The sequence below is a fragment of the Hyperolius riggenbachi genome, chromosome 2 (assembly GCF_040937935.1).
Source record: "Hyperolius riggenbachi isolate aHypRig1 chromosome 2, aHypRig1.pri, whole genome shotgun sequence".
Lineage (NCBI taxonomy): Eukaryota > Metazoa > Chordata > Amphibia > Anura > Hyperoliidae > Hyperolius > Hyperolius riggenbachi.
Window position 1 is genome coordinate 414988947 of NC_090647.1, and position 18929 is coordinate 415007875.

General features: G+C 44.9%; 1 protein-coding gene across 2 annotated transcripts in view; it reads left to right on the forward strand.

Moving 5' to 3' along the window:
* The window catches only part of BCOR (BCL6 corepressor), a 337930-nt gene that overhangs the window by 101254 nt on the left and 217747 nt on the right, over positions 1-18929 (forward strand). Inside the window, exon 3 of one of the 2 annotated variants that reach the window (XM_068269861.1) lies at positions 7094-7137. The exons of the other annotated variant lie outside the window; for it this stretch is intronic. The gene's annotated coding sequence lies outside the window, so the exon portion shown is untranslated. The remainder of the gene's footprint in view (positions 1-7093; positions 7138-18929) is intronic. 2 annotated transcript variants of the gene reach the window in all.

Below are 18929 nucleotides of genomic sequence, written 5' to 3' on the forward strand. Positions count from 1 at the left end.
GAGGGGAGCGGAAGGATCGTGCAGGTCGGGAACGTCCGCTCCAACGAGCGAAACTGAGCGGAATGTAGCAATGTGAACTTTTACATCGGGAAAGCATTGCTTCCGCTGCTGCGTTCCGCTCATCGGAGCGGAACATAAGCTTTTTAGAGCCTAATGTGAACCAAGCCTGACTGGTGTGGGTAGAGTAGAGACAATGACCTAGATTCAGCATTCGGTAATTTAGCACTATCATTTTGCAGAAGTTAGTATTCATGAATGACAATATGGTGCGTGCGGTGTTCTGGCGGTAATAGTGCAGTAAACTTTCCGAAGCTAGTATTCAAGAAGCAGAAAGGGGGAGTGTCAGGGCGGTAAATTACGAGTGCAATAGCGCCCGCACTGCCCTGTCGTTATTTGGTTCTGCTGTCTGTGTATTCAACAGGAACCTGAACTGAGTAAAATTATTTAAAATAAACGCATGATGCAGCTGTAAATGAATATTACATCCTTACCTCGCCGTCAGTTCCTCTCAGAAACTCACCATTTTCTTCTTACAGTTCTGACAAGATTGCTGCCAGTTATATATCAGCTGCTGTCAGTAACAACTGAATGTGTAAGGTAATGTCCATGTTTTCCTATGGCTCAAGTGGGCAATATAACAGTTTAACAGTGTGCTGACCAGGAAGCTGTTATGGGTTAATGGCCATTTTTTTGATGACGTGTTTATATTTATTTTCACTGTTCATTTTCAGTTCATATTCTCTTTAAATTGTCCACAATGCACCTTCCTTACCCACAATGCACTTTGAAAACGGCTTGTATTCGCTAAAAGATCGCTAGTGTCGATATTTACCACACGCTTACCGCATCATTACCAAACACCAGCGATCTTTTAACACACAACTGCCAACAACTACAAAAAAATGCTGAATGCTACTAAGCATTTGGTAAATTTTGCATGTGGTAAATTAACGAACAGCACATTTTTTTACGCAAACTGTTTGATGAATCGAGGCCACTGTCAACTTGGAGAGAACTTCAACGCTGGTGAAAGAGTTTAGTACAGAATGCTCTTACATGCAATTGCAAAGCATTTTGGAATCAAATATCTTCCATTAGTGCAATCGAAGACAACTTGCATTAAAGTTGTTCTGATAATTACTAGAGCTCCAGCTTGTTGTAAGCATTTGAGTGCAGAGGGTTAATGCTTGTTTATGCTAAATATACAGGATGCAATTTTCCGTCCGATTGATGGGAATTGGATGTTTTTTTCCGACATGTCCGATCTGCTCCTGTTCCATATCTTGATCGATTTTGCTAACTTATCATGGGAAAATCAATCCCGTTATCAATCCCGAGAAGTTTGGACATGTACGCACAGTATAACTTTCTGTAAGATTACCTGTCGATTCTACAGAAAATTGAACCATGTGTACTCAATATTAGACTTCAGTCAGAAACATTTGATCTGAATGCTTGTTCGGGGTCTATAGCTAAAAGTATTAAGATCTGATGATCAGCAAGACAGCCAGGCAATATGCTTTGTTTAAAGGGAAATAAAAATATGTCAGTCTCCATGTTCCTCTCACTTCAGGTTCCCTTTAATCCCTGCAGTATATACTGTATAGAGCTAAGGGACTGCCTTTAAATACAGATTGTAAATAACACCGAGTATGTTGGTGGGTAGCGCGTGTTGCTGTGCTCAAGAATTCACATCTAGAATTCTTCAGTACAATGTCATGAGCTGCAGGGTCCTTCTGTGTGATAGGATGCACTGTCTACTGTTGTATCCATGGATGGCACACACCCCACCCTTACCAGAGGAATACGTACACTATAGGCAGATACAAGCACGTCTGCAGCACTGGAAGGGAGATCTGTCCACAGCTGTATCAGAATGCCTGTGAGAACTGCCTTATTGCCATAAGAAACCATCATACTGAACTGTATGTAACCTCTCCAAGTCACACAAAATGTGATAATTAAAAGGTGCTATATCCTCTTTTTCCTGTAAATTATGCCCAAGACACATAAGAAAAATGACATAGTGGGATAGCCCAAATTACAAATATTTCAGTTGGTACTTGACCCACACAAGCTTTAAATGTGCAAGAATAATATGAAATAAAAATCTATATCCATCATGTGCACCCAGTAACCCAGCTAACAAGCCAAGTATGAAATAGTTATGTTATTGAAATTGCTATTACAGTAATTAGTGGGATAAACATAGCCGGGAGGCTTCAAACCTGACCCTGAGATGCATTTGCAACATATCTTCATTAACAATATCCTAGTGAATTTAATGGAAACAACAGTTTGCAGAGTAGAATAGAGAGCAGGAGAGTCACGGAGACGGAGGTTACTGGAAGATGGAAGAATAGATGTGGTTACCGAGGGAACATGGGAAAGCAAACCATGATCTTCAAATCATCGGTCAGGTGTCTGTCTCTTTAAAGGAAAATTCCTCTTTCACCAAACCCTCATCAGATCTCTTTGTAATTTATAATTATTAAAATCACAATGCAGAACACATAGGCGCCGGCAAATTTAGGTGCAGCATCCACCGCCATAGCCCGTAATGGGAATTATGACTATAGCAGCGTTCAGAAGCTAATTTAAGCGCAGACGAAAGACGGAGCCCAAATTACTTAAAAACAGTGCAATTCGTCTGCCAGCAATAGCAATGTCTTTCTCCGTTGTCCATGGCGGCCTGGAGGGGGGATAGTAATTAACACAGCCGGGACTTTTGCAGCAGCAGGGTGAGACGTTTATCGGCTTCATCCTGCACCCAAATTTGCCAGCGCCGTTTTTTACATGTATGCATTAAATTCATCTCACATTTTAAAGATTAACCAAGGATAAATTATACTTCTTTTCCAAGAAGAGGGACAATTGTCACTTCAGTAATTCACTCTCTGGAAGAAGCGTTGATGGTTCTAACATGGTTATCGGTATTAGGGTAACTGTGGAATGGCTGTGTGTTTTGTATGCGCGCACAAAATAAATAGGCAAGTGCAAATATTGTTTGCAGTTAAAGTGACTCCCACAGATGCCAATCTCCAGTCCTCCAGGGCCATTTCCATGCCAATGTTTAGGATGGACTTGAGAAATAGAGAAGTGTGTTCTACTTGATGAGCTCAATCCTTTCCTGATTCAGTCACTTCAATTAATTTGAGCTGAGTAAAAAATGTGTGAGGACCTTGGTCGCTGTTTACCTATCCGGTAGTAAGGAGGTATCCTAGTCTTGCTGCCTCAGCAGCACTGGCTACTAGAGTCAGCTAGATAGCTTACTGGTAAGGCTCTTGCCTATGATGTGGGATTTGACCCCTTTGACAAGGGTTCGAATCCTGGCTCAAGACAGAGTGTAAAACATTAAGGAGTCTTTGGGTAACACTTAGGACTCTTCGATCATGGTCTCCTGTGGAGTGTGCCTTAAGTGGCTGCAGCTCTGGCACTTTGCATCTGCCATGAGAAAAGCACGATATACATGTTCTGTGTATTGTCTTACCCCTCCTGAGCCTCTATAGCTGGATGAAAATCAGAGGACTGACTTTATCCACAGCTGTCTGGCCACTATGCTGAGGCAGGGGGCGGGTTATGATATCACTAGGGGCCCAGAAGGGGGTGTGGCTAGCACAGAATAGGTAGAACTGTGGCAGGGGCTGGAGGGGGCTTGGCTGAAAGTCCAACCCAGGAAGTCTAGTCAAATACAGGCATTTCCTGAGGTACAGTACAGCCTTGTTACTGCCTGTAGCTACCATTGCTGTAGACCCCAGTGCCACCAATTTATAGCCATTAAATGCTCTTCAGGATTATTAATCCTAGCATTGTACAGAGCTGACTTGCTTAGTTCTCAAAAAAGTGGTGTTTCACTTTACAGTTTGTTAACTCTCCCTTCAGGCAAAAATATTTTCCCACGTAAGCATTCAAAGAGTACTTGCTTTTTCTGTATGTAAGCTCCGTCATCAGCTGATATCAAATAAATCAATTTAAAAGTGGACCTGAACACAGAACATCCTCTCTGCTCTAAAAGATATGCAGCATAATAACCTTTAAACAAAAAACATTTCTTTGTTACAGCTGATACAAATCCTGAAAAAAATCTGCACTGTTTCTACTTCCTGATTCATGGAAGCAGACATATTGTTGACATCCTGTTCTTTCAAATGAGCTTATCTGTCATATCTGCCATTGGCAGTCATATGACACAGGGTAGAGATCAAATTACAACTTTTGATTAGACACAAATGAGGTGAAATTAAACAGGCAATACTCTCTAAATACACACAGGGTGCATTTCTCTATGTTTTCCTTCTGTCCAGTACAAGAGTTCAGGGTCCACTTTAAAGGGCTTACTGAAGATCCCATACTCTGGCTGCTCCCTATACCACATTACTGCTATAGGTTGTAACCTTCTCAGAGAGATTCAGTCTGTGCCTGCCCCTTTGCAGTTTGAACAGCATCTAACCACCCTCAAAACATTGTCCTTGCAGCAGAGACAAAACAGCCCAGCCTACACATGTGTGCAGTAGAAGGGCAGTAAAGAAGCCCCTACATGCAGTATCTGTGGAGCGGTTACGGCCTTCGTCTGGATTACAGTGCTTTTACCTTAGTGGACCACTGTGTTTTGCAGTGCGATTTTGCTTTGTGTGAAATTGCCAGCAATTCCCCCAAGTGTGACCCCTGCCTGAATGTTCCATAATACTTACTATATCTAATAAAAATAACATTTAGGGCAGAGCGTTCAATTAGCTATCTGGGGACATTTAAGCTGGCCATGCACATATAGATTTTCACCCTATGTTTCAAAACGATCAATTCCTTTCTGAAAGGAATCCATTTAAAAGGAAACGATTCCTATCACACACAGCGCATCAATTTTTAATACTTCAGCAGGGAATCTATTGAAAATCTATTGAAAATCATTTGAACTGCAGCATTGCACTGTTCTGTGAAGTGCAATTCTTTGGGCCATCAATCTACCGCCACTTCTGCTTTGCCCTTTGATCGACCTAGATTTTTACGTCCTGATGGATTTATGTTTTTGATAGATTTTTGGTCAATCGATGGAAAGTGGATCGATTAAACATTTAAAGGAATCAATTACCATCCGATTCAATCATAGTGTTTGAATCTGCACCTTAAGGTGGTTATACACTGGGACGATATCCAGCCGATTTGATCATTTGATTGAATCTGCTAGAGATCAATGCCGCAAACGATGCTTGATCAGTTTTTGGCTGAAATCGATCAGTCATTTGCGATGGACAGAAGATATCGCTCTGATCGATGGTGGGACCAGAGCATTGGGGTAGCTCTTTCCAATTTCGAGTGACGCACAGTGTAGGCAGTGGAACTTACACTCATCTGTCCACTGATGCACTTCCCATGCGCTCTCTCCACTGCCGGGTGCTCTCCCTGTCTTTTCTCTCTTTGGGGGCCTGTGTCACGTGACAATCGCTAGGGGCCAAGCAATAGAGGCCTCTAGTGGTCATGTAAGGCATGTGCCACAGTGTCTCTAGTGTTCGGCCTCTAGCGTTTGTCATGTGACATAGGCACCCTGGGAGAGAGGAGACAGAGAGGAGCACCTGCGGTTGTAGAGAGAAGACATGTGCCAGCAGACAGCTGAGTGTAAGCTCCAATGCTTACACTATGTACTATGTACTATGAAGGGTTCGGTTTGGCTGAGAGCATTGTTCTCCCCACTCCCATCCATCATGTGATGTCACTCCTGCGCTGCTCCATCACCTCTCCACCTGGCTCCTGTATAGCAACAGAACACATTACGAGTCTGAAGGCTAGTGACGCGTCTGTACAGCCTCAGCCCTGCAATGTCGTCTGAGGGATCGGTTCCCAATTCTCATGGGGCAACATGCCTCATGTGTGTGTTCCTTAGATCCCAAAATATCCTTAACTCTAAACTAACGCAACAGCTTGCCCAAACTAGTAACCCAATAATAATTGCTCTGGCTCTACACCCAACTGGACTGCTTTGTACAGGTGAGTAAGCCAGGCAAAGGTGTAAATATTACTAGATGCCGTTCTTCTGCAGCCACAAGCAATTAATCACTTTGGCTGACAGATTGGCTGTCAGATTAAGATGAAGGACACAAGTTCACCTTAGTTTTAATTGACGTGTTTTATAGCACTATCATTAAACTTTGCACTGATATTGGACACTTACCGGTAATTTCTGCTAGCCATTTCACTCTTGCCCCATTTTATTCCTCTTCCTAGAAAAATTGGCTCAGTTAAAATAACTTGAGCAGCCAGCGGAGCTAACCCCAGTACAAATATTTGCAGTGTCCTACAATAGCGTAAACAGTGTGTCTTCTTCTACAAGTCTGAACAGCTGTTCTTTCAGGAAATCTTTAGGTCCCACAGAAACCTGCAGGTATAGAATGACCATACTACACTGAGCTATGTACTTCCATCAATAGATGTCTGTAAGGTGCCTTGTTACTTGTTATTGTTGCTTCAATGCATGAGGGGGAGCATTCAAAATACAGTAGATTCAAATGTCAATGCATGATATCAGTAATGTCTGTTGGCAAATGTCTATATGTGCAATGAGTCAGAAAATGCCTGAAGAGAGGGTTTGCTGCATATTGGGGTGTCCTGAGAAGGTATAGGAGGCCACTCTTTAAATCTAACGTAGACTTCACATTTATCCCTGCAATTTCTGGATATTTTTTCCACGTTGTTTTGTATTTACTATTCTGTGTATTGCCATTTTTAAGTTCCATATCTTTTTGTGTGCGTTTTGTATGCAATGTTTCGTAATGTGATTTTTGTTTGTGCATACTAATGAACTTAATTTACATGAACATTTACATAATTAACTTTAAATTTGCATACAAGTTTTCACGTACCGAATGCAAATATTCTGCATTTCCAATTTGCACATCCTGCATCAAAATGCCGATTTAATAAAGCAGGAAAATCAGATCCAAAAATGTGCACAAAAATGTATGATCACTGCGATACCATTGAAACACATTAGATGTGTGACGAAGGTAAAATCGCAATCCTGCACAACGCACACAAATTCTGTAAAGTATGAAAGGGGGCCTATACTGACCATATACATGTTTTCCTGGCTTCCCTTTAGCCTGCATTCTGCAGTCCACACGGCCATGTGTCTTCCCATAAAAGGTCAGTATTGCAGTTCCCACTTATGTGTTTATTCATGTTCAATATACAAACACAATATGTGCTATATTTTTGTGCTTCTGTTATATTCAATAAAGTGCATTAAACAGGAGTAACAAAGGCTCCCGCTCTGTGCAGCTTATCACTCATGTGGAAAGAGAGGGCAGTACAAATTTTAATACTGACTGATATTAGACATTTTTAATAGGTTAGATGTTAGAACAGTAAGCAATTGGTGGCTACATAGCTTTATCATGCACTAGCTGATTGGCCGGTATGTGTTTGGCTCGTGTTGGCTCCACCCACTTTTTCTAACTCTAACACAATGACTCAATGACCAAGTTTGTGAGCTTTGTGGTCTTTGGCATCAATAATTTGCATTGAAATGAAAAAATCTGATAGGCTGTTTGTGGCCCCACCCCTTTTTCTGAATTTGAACCCCAGTCACCCAATGACCAACTGTACCAGGTTTGAGGCCTGTGCCATTAACAGTGCAAGAATGGTAGCAATTAAATATTCCCTTGAAAAGCAATAGGAGAAGCTTTATTCACTTTTGTAGGCTCCACCCACTTTTCTGAATATGAGTGACCAACTGTGCAAAGATTAAGAATCCTGTCATTAACAGTGTAAGAATGGCTGCAGTTTACATTTTCCCAGTGAAATTTGTATTTGTCTCCACCCACTGATGACCCGGCGTTGCCCGGGTATGTATTTGACTGGTGTTGGTTCCGCCCACTTTTTCTAACCCTAACGCACAAACACTCAATGACCAAGTTTGTGAGCTTTGGGGTCTTTAGCATCAATAATTTGTATATTCCCATAGAAATTAAACAAATCAGATTGGCTGTTTGTGGCTGCGCCCCTCTCCAGCATTTGAACCCCAGTCACTCAATGACCAACTGTAGCAGGTTTGAGGCATCTGCTAGTACCAGTGTAAATATGAAATTTGATTGGCTGTTTTATGCTCCGCCCACTTTTCCTGGATTTGTAACCTCGGTCACCAAGTGACCACCTGTGCCAAATGTGGGGACTCTGGCTTGAGTACTGTGAAAATGGCAGCCTTTTACATTTTTTCCATTGAAATGAATGGGTGAAATCTGATTTGCTATTTGTAGCTCCGCCCAGGTGTGCAGGGGGGACGCGAGACCCCCAGAACATATCCCAGATAGTAAGGGATCTGTATACCAAGTTTCGTTCAAATCGGTCAAGCCGTTTTTGCGTGATCGCGGCACATACATACACACATACATACATCTGATTTTATATATATAGATTGAGTGGTGCAGTGAGTACTAAATAAAATCTCTGTCTAATATGAACTGGTGTAAGGTGGTAAACCAGCTGACAGATCAGTATCAGATAGATACATCTTATAATGCATACCCACCTGTATTTTGACCTTTGCCTTTTAACTTCCTGTAATGTGGCTGGAATGGGCTTGTGAATGATTATCTCCCCATTGGACACAGTCACCAATGAAAAGCTGAAGGGTTCTAACTTCAACATGTTGTTCAAAACAACAAACGTTATCTAGAGTTCCTCTTTAAAGCTAAAGATACATAACCAATCCATACCAGTGCTATGCCAAACCTTTCTAATGAATGTCAGAACTCCAACTCCAGTTGTAGAACTTTTTTAGGCTAATATAATGGCTTCAGCAATTCTCATGATAATCTTTGTCATTTAATAACATGATGAAAAAAACTGTCATTCAGGAACACATGCAGCTGAAACGGAGACTGTTGTGGCCATAAATGGGTAATTGTTTCATAGAGAATGACTGGCAGCGAGTCATATGCCTGTCCTCATGTTGATGGAACCCGCAGTAATATGTTCCTCTCAGTATGTTCATTTTTGGCATTTATGCACGCACAAATTTTGTTTAAAATCAGGCTCTTACCAAGCTCACCAGGTACTCAACAGTATCCCTGTCTAGTTATTTAATTAACGTACACTGATATGTGCAGTTTGTACATATATCTTATGATTGCATGGCTGGTACTGTTCCTGCTCATTTTCCTTTAGCCCCCTGTGAGAGTGCCACACCCCAACCACCTCTTTATCACATCCCAGAAGTATGAATGTAGATTGCATGAATCTAAATGCATTAATAGAAAGGTGAGTTGTTCACATTTTTGATATACTAACAATCACGCCCTATATAAAATAACTGATAATATGATTTTGTTGCTATGATGGAGTAGAACTCACTGAATTGGGCCCACTTTAGAGCAGTCAGTGAGCTTTACTGCAATAACTGCAGAGAGCCTTTGTTTTGTAAACAGACATTGGCCCATACGCAATTCACTTTTTCTCCTGAGTTTTCTCCTAAGAGATAATTTTCACGTTCTCTTTAACCGCTTTCAAACAGCGGTGATTGAACTCTACACCCTGTTTGGAGGCTGATATTCCGCCGAGGGTGTAGATTTCACTCAACGCTGCGCACTCCCACTAATAACATGGCTCTCTTCCCGCCACAGCTCACTCGCCCTGCTGTCTATATGACAGCAGAGCTCCGTGAGCCGGTCAGGAGCCGATTTCATTGGCTCTTGACCCTGTGATCAATGTGAGCCAATCTCATGGGCTCACATTGATCACAGGGTTAGGAGCCAATGAAATCAGCACCCGACCAGCTCACAGAGCTCTGCTATCATAGAGACGGCAGAGTGGGTGGCCTGAGGCAACAGGTGTGCGGCGTGAACGCCAGTAGCGGCGATTTGTTGGTATGTAAGGTTTCTGGTACCAGCTGTCTCTGGTCCTTACGGGTCTGTTTGTTTGCGTATAGAGGGTGCAATTCTCCTGCGTAGGTTGGCTCCGATGACGTCAGTGACGGGACCCGGTTCTCATAGCTGCGGGCAGCGGAGGACGGCGGCGTGGGAGCGATCCAGGCAGATGGGGCTGGAGGAAGCCCCAAGTATGCACAAAATATTTTTCCTAATTCATCTCTGGTTCCCTTTAAAAGGCATTTTATGACATGGTGTGAAAATATCACTTAGGACAGGGATCCCCAGGTAGGTAGTGCCCCAGTATAGTGCCCAGTATGGGTAGGTAGTGCCCCAGTATAGCTAGTATAGTGCCCAGTATAGGTAGTATAGTGCCCAGTATGGGTAGGTAGTGCCCCAGTATAGCTAGTATAGTGCCCAGTATAGGTAGGTAGTGCCCAGTATAGCGCCCCAGTATGGGTGGGTAGTGCCCCCCGCAGCCGCCGCTATTACCTTATCCGTTGGCCACTTCCTCTATATTCCCCTCTCCTCAGTCTCCTGCCCGGCGTGTAAGTGATTCACAGCAGCTGCTGTGTGATGATGCAACAGGAAGCAGGAGACAGAGAGCGGTTCCCATGGTAACGGTGATACACATTGCCGCTACAGGAAGCTCTTTCCTGCCACATCAGTCATCACACTCGGGGGGCGCTGCTGTGAATCACTTACACGCCGGGCAGGAGACTGAGGAGAAGGGAATATAGAGGAAGTGGCCGACGGATAAGGTAATAGCGGCGGCTGCGGGGGGCACTACCTGCCCATACTGGGGCGCTATACTGGGCACTACCTACCTATACTGGGCACTATACTAGCTATACTGGGGCACTACCTACCCATACTGGGCACTATACTACCTACACTGGGCATTATACTAGCTATACTGGGGCACTACCTACCCATACTGGGCACTATACTGGGCACTATACTGGGGCACTACCTACCCATACTGGGCACTATACTACCTATACTGGGCACTTTACTAGCTATACTGGGGCACTACCTACCCATACTGGGCACTATACTAGCTATACTGGGGCACTACCTATACTGGGCACTTTACTAGCTATATACAGGGCACTTTACTACCTATACTACCCATACTGGGCACTATACTACCTATACCGGTCACTATACTAGCTATACTGGGGCACTACCTACCCATACTGGGCATTATACTACCTATACTGGGCACTATACTAGCTATACTGGGGCACTACCTACCCATACTGGGCACTGTACTAGCTATACTGGGCACTTTACTAGCTATACTGGGGCAGTACCTACCCATACTGGGCACTATACTAGCTATACTGGGCACTATACTAGCTATACTGGGCACTTTACTAGCTATACTGGGGCACTACCTACCCATACTAGGCACTATACTAGCTATACTGGGGCACTTTACTAGCTATACTGGGGCACTACCTACCCATACTGGGCACTATACTAGCTATACTGGGGCACTATGCTAGCTATACTGGGGTAACTATACTAGCCACACTGGGGCAACGAAACTCTCTATACTGGGGCAACTATGCTAGCTATGCCACCGCACCCCAGCCCTCCCACCACTGCCCCCTATCCCCCCCATCCATCTCTCAGCCCCCCCCTAACCTAGGAGGGTGGTATTAATGGTATAGAGGGGTGCATCGGTCACTTTATATTTTATTTATCTTTATTTTGCTTTAACCCTTTTTGATTATTTGAGTTATATTTTATTTTGTTTATTGTTTTGGGGAGGCCCAATCCAGAGGGGAGGTATTAAGAGTAAAGTGTATTGAGTGATACAAGTACAACCTAAAGAGTCTAAAAGATCTTGGAGCAAGGTGAATGTCCTGATTGGACCAACCAACGAACTGTCAACTATTCAGTACCATATTGCGAACTGTCACGAGTTTCCGCCAAGGTTTTGCTGAGCAATATAGCTTGGACTTGTTCGCAAGTGACTGAGAACTGATTAGGTATTGGACTGAATTGCTCAGTAGACCATCCCTTTCCCCAGCCCACGCCCAACAACGGTACAGTGATCTGTATATGCTGTAAAGTGGTTGATTGTTGTATGAGAAGACCTATTGTAGCTCACTATAATTTCTGTGTAACTAACCGTTTCCTTCCTCAGGTTTTACCGGTGCACCGGCTGTGAAGACTAGATGTTGTGTATTATTGACCTTTGATGTGCAAGGGAGGTGTGCTTTGACATTGAAGTGTTTGGAGCTGATAACAATTACCGTGACCACTGTTCGGCTGCGAATAAATCTTTGATAATTTCAGTCAGTGTCTGGTGGATTCCACTCAGCCACAGCCTGGTGCAAACGGTTTCATACGGGTTACACGGGTACTGTGAGTCCAAGGAGAGTGAGGAGAGGTAAGATGTAGGCGACAATGTAGGGTGTGAAGCATGTGGTAAAAGTGGGAAGCTTAAGGTAATATGAAGTAGAGAAGAGTAGGAAGAGGTTTGTGATATTTGGGGGTGTTGTGAGGCAAGAGAGTGAGAGGAGGCATGTAGTGGCAGAGGCATGTAGTGAGACGATAGAGTTGGGAGGAGGGGCTGCAGTAATGTGAGGCTGGGGCATGTAGTGAGAGATTAGGGTTTGGAGGAGGAGCTGGAGTAATGTGAGGCAGAGGCATGTAGTGAGAGGATAGAGTTTGGAGGATAAGTTACATTAATATGAGACAGAGTCATGTAGTGAGAGGTTAGGGTTTGGAGGAGGAGCTGGAGTAATGTGATTCAGAGGCATGTAGTGAGAGGATAGAGTTGGGAGGAGGGGCTGCAGTAATGTGAAGCAGGGGCATGTAGTGAGAGGTTAGGGTTTGGAGGAGGAGCTGGAGTAATGTGATTCAGAGGCATATAGTGAGAGGTTAGGGTTGGGAGGAGGAGCTGGAGTAATGTGAGGCAGAGGCATGTAGTGAGAGGATAGAGTTTGGAGGAGAAGTTACATTAATATGAGACAGAGTCATGTAGTGAGAGGTTAGGGTTTGGAGGAGGAGCTGGAGTAATGTGATTCAGAGGCATGTAGTAAGAGGTTAGGGTTTGGAGGAGGAGCTGGAGTAATGTGATTCAGAGGCATGTAGTGAGAGGATAGAGTTGGGAGGAGGGGCTGCAGTAATGTGAAGCAGGGGCATGTAGTGAGAGGTTAGGGTTTGGAGGAGAAGCTGGAGTAATGTGATTCAGAGGCATGTAGTGAGAGGTTAGGGTTGGGAGGAGGAGCTGGAGTAATGTGAGGCAGAGGCATGTAGTGAAAGGATAGAGTTTGGAGGAGGAGTTACATTAATATGAGACAGAGGCATGTAGTGAGAGGTTAGGGTTTGGAGGAGGAGCTGGAGTAATGTGATTCAGAGGCATGTAGTGAGAGGTTAGGGTTGGGAGGAGGAGCTGGAGTAATGTGAGGCAGAGGCATGTAGTGAGAGGTTAGGGATTGGAGGAGGAGTTACATTAATATGAGGCAGAGGCATGTAGTGAGAGGTTAGGGTTGGGAGGGGGAGCTGCAGTAATGTGAGGCAGAGGCATGCTGTGAGAGGTTAGGGTTTGGAGAAGGAGTTAAATTAATATGAGGCAGAGGCATGTAGTGAGAGGTTAGGGTTGGGAGTAGGAGCTACATTAATATGAGGCAGAGGCATGTAGTGATAGGTTAGGGTTGGGAGGAGGAGTTACATTAATATGAGGCAGAGGCATGTAGTGAGAGGTTAGAGTTGGGAGGAGGAGCTGCAGTAATGTGAGGCAGAGGCATGTAATGAGAGGTTAGACTTGGAAGGAGGAGTTACATTAATATAAGGCAGAGGCATGCTATGAGAGGTTAGGGTTGTGAGGAAGAGCTGCAGTAATGTGAGGCAGAGGCATGCTGTGAGAGGTTAGACTTGGGAGGAGGAGCTGCAGTAATGTGAGGCAGAGGCATGCTGTGAGAGGTTAGGGTTGGGAGGAGGAGCTGGAGCAGTGGCGGCGCCAGGGGGTGCTCAAGCACCCCCTAAATTTGTCTAAGCACCCCAAAGCACCCCCTGGCGTGAACTGACTTCAGGCGTCTAAGAGACGCCGAGTCAATTCACAGCGGCAGCCCGAAGCAGCAGAGCAGGGCTACGGTAAGATGGCCGCCCAAAGCCCTGCTCTGCGGACTTGGAGTCTGCAGTGCAGGGCTTCGGGTGGCCATTTTCCCGTAGCCCTGCTCGCCGGGTAATGCAGGCTGCAGGAAGGAAGAGGATCGTGGGAGCTGAGCTGCGCGCCACAAGGAGGTCGGGAGAGGAGGAGGTCGGAACAGGAGGTCTTCTGACTAGGTGAGTAAATGGGTTTTTCTTTTCTTTTTCAGGTGGTGCTGCTGATTGTGGTCAGAACTGCTGAGCATTGTGCATATTGGGGTCAGATCTGCTGAGCATTGTGCATATTGGGGTCAGAACTGCTGAGCATTGTGCATATTGGGGTCAGAACTGCTGAGCATTGTGCATATTGGGGTCAGAACTGCTGAGCATTGTGCATATTGGGGTCAGAACTGCTGAGCATTGTGCATATTGGGGTCAGATCTGCTGTGCATTGTGCATATTGTGGTCAGATCTGCTGAGGATTGTGCATATTGGGGTCATATCTGATAAGACGTCACAAGAACAGATACGTGTGGCACTCCAATATTTGTAACAGATGGAGGGTATGTGGGAGATGCTATGTCGGGTTCAACATCCCCACAAGACGTACACCTTCATGCATGCATTCACATCGGTCACTAACGTGTGCTCCGTATAGGTAGGATGGGAAGGAAGAACATCAGGTAAATCTTTGTTATGGAGAAACAGCTACGGGCACCTTCCGTCATTCAACTTAATTTATTGTGCAAAGTGAAAAACATGCTAATAGTAGGAATCGTCATACCAACATCACCTGGTCATGCTGCGGTGGCTGGTGCGGGGGTGGAAGTGGGTGCTCAGGACTGCAAGAGGGTCGGCGACGGCCGTTTCACGTCCAACAGGACGCTTGGTCACGCTGCGTTCCACAAAATGGCGTCCGAGGCATTTCCGGTATATCACGGGCATAAACTCCGCCCCTTCCGGAAAGTGCGTCGGCGCCTGCAGTGAAGTTCATTGGTCAAACGTCAGAGGGGCTCCGAACAACCAATCAGTCTGGAGGAGGAGGCTGCGCAATAAGAGTGGTCGCATGTTGGACCAATAAAATCAAGGTCCATCAGCATTGACGGCAAAACATTCCGCCGTCGCCTCCTATACACGCACCAGGTAAACAAATACCAATCGGGGCATACAAAGTTAAGCATATCCCCTACTCCTCCAGCTGTTTCTCCATAACAAAAAGTCATATCTGATAAGGATTGTGCATATTGGGGTCATATCTGATAACGGTTGTGCATATTGGGGTCATATCTGATAACGGTTGTGCATATTGGGGTCATATCTGATAACGGTTGTGCATATTGGGGTCATATCTGATAACGGTTGTGCATATTGGGGTCATATCTGATAACGGCTGTGCATATTGGGGTCATATCTGATAATGGTTGTGCATATTGGGGTCATATCTGATAATGGTTGTGCATATTGGGGTCATATCTGATGACGATTGTGCATATTGGGGTCATATCTGATAACGGTTGTGCATATTGGGGTTATTGAACGTGTTTTTTGTTCAAATCTGCTCACATTACGTGTATTTTCTTGAGAAAACCTGCACAATTATGTGAATTTTCTGGGGAAAGGGTCAACAAAACTTGGGCCCTCTGTCTTTGCGTTGCACTTTTAAAGGGAACCCGAGGTGAGAATAATATTGAGGCTGCCATATTTATCTCCTTTTAAGCAATACCAGCTGCCTGGCTGCCGTGTTGGTCCTCTGCCTCTAATTCTTTCAACCATAGACCTTGAACAAGCATGCAGCAGGTCAGGGGTTTCTGACAATATTGTCAGAACTGACAAGATTAGCTGCATGCTTGTTTCTGGTGTAATTCAGTTCACTACTGCAGCCAAATAGATCAGCAGGGCTGCCAGGCAACTAGAATTGTTTAAAAGGAAATAAATATGGCAGCCACCATATCACTCTCACCCTGGGTTCACTGTAAATTAGTTAGCGCGCCGCAGGTTGTAGCCACGTCCATTTTTTTGCGCCACAGGTCGTCAGCTTCCCATGGAAATTGGTCAAGCACCTGCATAGCACCCCTAAAAAAATTCCTGGAGCCGCCACTGAGCTGGAGTAATGTGATTCAGAGGCATGTACTGAGACCTTAGGGTTGGGAGGAGGAGCTGGAGTAATGTGAGGCAGAGGCATGTAGTGAGAAGTTAGAGTTGGGAGGAGGAGCTACATTAATATGAGGCAGAGGCATGTAGTGATAGGTTAGGGTTGGGAGGAGGAGCTGGAGTAATGTGAGGCAGAGGCATGTAGTGAGAAGTTAGAGTTGGGAGGAGGAGCTACATTAATATGAGGCAGAGGCATGTAGTGATAGGTTAGGGTTGGGAGGAGGAGCTACATTAATATGAGGCAGAGGCATGTAGTGAGAAGTTAGAGTTGGGAGGAGGAGCTACATTAATATGAGGCAGAGGCATGTAGTGAGAGGTTAGGGTTGGGAGGAGAAGCTACATTAATATGAGGCAGAGGCATGTAGTGAGAGGTTAGGGTTGGGAGGAGGAGCTACATTAATATGAGACAGAGGCATGTAGTGAGAGGTTAGGGTTGGGAGGAGGAGCTACATTAATATGAGGCAGAGGCATGTAGTGAGAGGTTAGGGTTGGGAGGAGGAGCTACATTAATATGAGGCAGAGGCATGTAGTGAGAGGTTAGGGTTGGGAGGAGGAGCTACATCAATATGAGGCAGAGGCATGTAGTGAGAGGTTAGGGTTGGGAGGAGGAGCTACATTAATATGAGGCAGAGGCATGTAGTGAGAGGTTAGGGTTGGGAGGAGGAGCTACATTAATATGAGGCAGAGGCATGTAGTCAGAGGTTAGGGTTGGGAGGAGGAGCTACATTAATATGAGGCAGAGGCATGTAGTGAATGGTTAGGGTTGGGAGGAGGTGCTACATTAATATGAGGCAGAGGCATGTAGTGAGAGGTTAGGGTTGGGAGGAGGAGCTACATTAATATGAGGCAGAGGCATGTAGTGAGAGGTTAGGGTTGGGAGGAGGAGCTACATTAATATGAGGCAGAGGCATGTAGTGAGAGGTTAGGGTTGGGAGGAGGAGCTACATTAATATGAGGCAGAGGCATGTAGTGAGAGGTTAGGGTTGGGAGGAGGAGCTACATCAATATGAGGCAGAGGCATGTAGTGAGAGGTTGGGGTTGGGAGGAGGAGCTACATCAATATGAGGCAGAGGCATGTAGTGAGAGGTTAGGGTTGGGAGGAGGAGCTACATTAATATGAGGCAGAGGCATGTAGTGAGAGGTTAGGGTTGGGAGGAGCAGCTACATTAATATGAGGCAGAGGCATGTAGTGAGGTTAGGGTTGGGAGGAGGAGCTACATTAATATGAGGCAGAGGCATGTAGTGAGAGGTTAGGGTTGGGAGGAGGTGCTACATTAATATGAGGCAGAGGCATGTAGTGAGAGGTTAGGGTTGGGAGGAGGTGCTGGATTTTGGCTCTGCCTGTTCAGTAAGCCAGCACCTATTCAGCAGGAGACCTTAGGCAAGTCTCCCTAAAATTGCTACTGCCTATAGAGCGTTCCCTAGTGGCTGCAGCTCTGGCGCTTTGAGTCCGCCAGGAGAAAAGCACTATATAAGTGTTTGTCTTTGTCTTTTAATGGGCGGCAGATGGTGGTAATTAGACTTTAGTTGTAGGAGGTTATGTTTGGGCGCTGAATTTAGGTGAGGCAGAAGATGTTGTAAGAATGTATGGTCATATAGTTTTAGGGATTTAGGTATAGGAGCAACAGTATAGGTATAGAGATCACCTTAGGGCCTGTGGCGGAGGGTAGGGCAGTCCCAGTGGCAGGCATCGCGTTTCTTCTATTAAAATTATGAAATGTATACTTAATATAAACCCTGTCCACCTCTCCTAGCGTCAAGTTACAAGGTGGTACTGCAGCATCAAGGCTTGTGTAGGGGAACCATTTTCCCACCTGTCTGCTGCCAGCACTTGAATACGTGTATGACTGGGCCTGACATTTAATTTGTATTTCTGGCCTGGAAGGAGTGGCTGTTGCACATAAGAGCAGAGGACAAAGCCACGGAGAAGTGAGGCAAGCAGTGATGTGACAGCAATCATTCAGTCCAATCTCTGTGCGAGAGAGGAGAGTGTTGCTGCTGAGGCTGCGCCTACATTGCTCATACCACACTGTCTGTGCAAACTGGCATTAAGTTTGAAGGTGGTCTTGCTGCTACCTCCTATCACCACCTATCCTCATACCTCCCAACTTTTTGAGATGAGAAAAAGGCACACTTAAGCCACGCCCGTGGCAAACCCCTGGCCACGCCCTCACCACGCCTCTAGTCACGCATACCATAAAGATTTCATAAGAAACATGTTGTTTTATAATTCAAACCACATTGGTCCTTTCTATCCTGGTTCATTTTCCTTCATAGTAACATTTTAAAATTAGTAGTATATCAATTTAAAGGATGGGAATAAAGTTTAGAGTCAATCAAACACATTTTTAGTATAGAAATATATATATTTACATAGAAAAAGGGACAAAGTCCTGAAAGAGGGACAAAAGAGGGTGAAAGAGGGACAGAGGGACAGGGCTCCCAAAAAGGGACTGTCCCTCCGAAAAAGGGACAGTTGGTAGCTATGTATCCTGTCTAAAATATATAGTGCAATATTGAGTTTTGGAGAGGTACACCTTACTGTGGATAGTTGGGTGCTTGGGCTAGATGCAGACTTATCTGATGAAGGGAGCCCTCCGTGGTCCTGAAACAATTGTCATGTTGTGCATACAATAAGGAATAAACATCCTGGAATACAGATATTGGTGTGCTAGCTGAACCTGAATCTCTTATGTCTAAAATATATAGAGTGTGGGAGGACCACTTGCTACTAGGCTACCAGGGAAAGTTATAGTGGTACAGGTAGGGAAAGTTATAGTGGCACAGGGAGGGAAAATTATAGTGGCACAGGGA